The sequence below is a fragment of the Suricata suricatta genome, chromosome 1 (assembly GCF_006229205.1).
Source record: "Suricata suricatta isolate VVHF042 chromosome 1, meerkat_22Aug2017_6uvM2_HiC, whole genome shotgun sequence".
Taxonomy (NCBI): Eukaryota; Metazoa; Chordata; class Mammalia; order Carnivora; family Herpestidae; genus Suricata; species Suricata suricatta.
Genome location: NC_043700.1, coordinates 53,452,456 through 53,455,195, shown reverse-complemented (window position 1 = coordinate 53,455,195; position 2,740 = coordinate 53,452,456). Strand labels below are relative to the sequence as shown.

At 37.3% G+C, this 2,740-nt stretch overlaps 1 protein-coding gene and 2 long non-coding RNA genes across 3 annotated transcripts in view; 2 read left to right on the top strand and 1 right to left on the bottom strand.

The window, feature by feature from the left end:
• LOC115291274 overlaps window positions 1-2,119 on the bottom strand; it is a 21,745-nt gene extending 19,626 nt beyond the window's left edge. Inside the window, exon 1 of the long non-coding RNA XR_003908393.1 lies at window positions 1,951-2,119. This is a non-coding gene — a long non-coding RNA (uncharacterized LOC115291274). The remainder of the gene's footprint in view (window positions 1-1,950) is intronic.
• The window catches only part of GALNTL6 (polypeptide N-acetylgalactosaminyltransferase like 6), a 1,123,375-nt gene that overhangs the window by 251,139 nt on the left and 869,496 nt on the right, over window positions 1-2,740 (top strand). The window lies entirely within an intron of this gene.
• LOC115291288 overlaps window positions 1-2,740 on the top strand; it is a 166,757-nt gene that overhangs the window by 30,451 nt on the left and 133,566 nt on the right. The gene's annotated exons all lie outside the window — the stretch shown is intronic.

Below are 2,740 nucleotides of genomic sequence, written 5' to 3'. Positions count from 1 at the left end.
TTTTTAAAGATCCTTCTCTGAAAGAATAAGTGAAACTGCTTTGCCATTAAATATGTAGGCCTTATTTTTTTCTTAAATTCATTCTTCATCATGAATACTTCAGAAAGAGCATCTTCCAGCAAGCTGGATAAGCAGTTTGGCTCCCGCATTCTTGTTCTGACTTCATTCACTCATCCCACTTGGCAGTACAAATCAGGGACAAGGGCTCCCTGGCCGCCTCCTGCACAAATGTCAGGTTTGGTTTGGTTGCCATCCACAGAGTTTTATTTATGCCAGCACACACAGATGGGCTAATGGGCCTCCTAAAGAGACTCAGCAGAAATTTTCCTTTCCAGCTGGAGACGGAAGAAGATGCTTAAATATGAGGAGAAATCTCTCCCAATATTATTTCTAGATAGTGGACTTATATCCTGAATATGCAAATTTCTTTCTATGTAGTTTGTAATGTAGGTCAGCAGAGACGATCAATGTCAGCTACATCCTATCAGTGTTCAAGGAGAATTCTTAAAAATCAGTTAATAGTGGCACTAAGATTCATTCAGCTGCTATTGAGCATAAAAGAGATTCTTCAAAACTAACAAATTAGTCATAAAAATATACAGTATATACATAATATTTTGCTCGTAAATTTCACCATATGTAGTATCTGCCACCAGATGTGTACCTGTGGCAGGAATCAGTAAGCTATAAATGGTGCTATATCTAGGACACTTCGTCCACAACATCCATATAGGGGATTTGATAGCCGCCTTGTCATTTAGTCATTCCACAAGTATTAGTTGAGAACTTATTCTGTGTCAGGCACCGGTAAGGTGGTGGAATATAACATTTGCAGACACAAAACATATCTGCTTTCCTGAGCATGCATTCTTGTGTGTAGGGTAAAGGACAATAAAAAAAATAGATAAGTACATATATATTTATTATGTAGTGATAAGTGAGGAGATAATAGAAAAGAGTGAGTGGAGAATTATATTCTCAGTGGATTGCTCTCCAGCCTCTTAGATAAGATAGTATGGGAACAGAGGTTTGAAGGTGCAGGATACAAGATCATCCAGTGAAGAGTGTTCCTGGAAGTAGAAATAGCAGGTGCACTGCACGGTCTTACTATTCTAGGAGTGGTGCATTCTAAAAACAGAAAGGAGGCTCCATGGCCAAAACTAAGAGATGAGATAGCAGTTTTATTTTCAGATCATATTATTTATAGTTGCTTAGATTTTGCTTAGATTTATAGTTACTGAGATTTTGAAATTCTGGGCTACTTGATTAGAATAAGATAGGAGATTAAGGAAAGGTTAAACAAGATGAAAGATGAAAAATATTTCAAAAAGAACACAACTGAATAGTTGAAGATGTTTTAATAATATATAAGATATTTTAATTTGCTAAGTTGTAGAAAATGCAGAACGTACTTTTAAAAGTTTATTTCTCATAACACCATTGCCATGATAACATCTTTGCAGAAACATTTAATGGGAAAATAAGTTTGATATATGCTTTATCTTGGAGACTGTAGAATATTATTATTTTATATTATATCTGAATATATCAGAAGACATGTATACAGGACACTCAATTGTACTGATCCCAAAAGTATAGACTTACTGAATCACAGATTGTTTGGTTCATGTAATACATTTTGAAAACAATTGCATTAGAAACAAGAGTCTGATGTGATATGATGAGATAAACACTGCCTAAAAAGGATAAAGAATGTAGTTTAGAAAGAGGCTCCAAAATACAACGGCTTAAGGGTTAATGAGACCCAGGTAGACTTGGTAACGTGAAGGCTTGCAGGCACCAAGGATAACACTGTGAAATTGTTGGCATGGATGGGTTGGACCTTGGGAGTAGACAACTCTCTCATCCTCAATATGTGGCTTTCCAGGAATGTTCTATTCCTCAGTACCTTTCAGCAAGACCCCATCAACATTAAAGATAGGTATTTACCTTGGCTGTGTTCTGAAAGATGAATAATTATATTTCAATTCCATATTGATGATGAAGTATGCAGCTTTCCTTAAAACATTGTCTTATTAGAATTCCTATGCCAGCTGGAGGTTAGCTTCTGTCATGTTCTATCCACTTCATGATGTCATAAGTTCTAAAACTCAAACTCATCAGGTATGGTGAATTTTCTCTAGAAAGAAAATCCATTTGGTGTTTTGCTTCCCTCACTTGGTTTCATAGCTTAATTTGTTTATTTGCTTGTTTGTTTTTCTTTGTTTCTGGCTAGCCAATCAATGCATTTAGGTAGTAGAATTTTCTCTATGGAAATAAATGAAGACCAGCCCACTGAGAACAAGCAAAATCTGTTTATTCAAAGATAGCTATAGCAAGGGAATCATCTGCCTTCAGGCCGTTTTGGCAGAGAATGAGAGGCAGGCAGGGGAGTGGGAAGGCTTTACATTGCAAAAAAAAGGAAGACTTAGGTGTGCCCTGATGTGAAATTGTTGGCATGCAGAAAGAAGCTGGAGGCTGGCTAACTAAAAGCAGGTGCTATGTGATTGGTTAGGGACACATATTTGGCTTCCGCTGGTTGGTCCTAAGTTGGGAGCAGGGACAGAAATTGGGGAAGCTGTCATTTATTAATCAAGTCCTGGTAATTTTGGATAGATTGTTACTGAAGTTATTGTTTGGCTTCCTGGATTGTTTCTGGAGATGGCAGTCTGGCTTCCTACAAATTGGACTTACAAAGCTGGCTTCCTGGCACAGTTACTGTAGAAAAGGGATGCCCTGG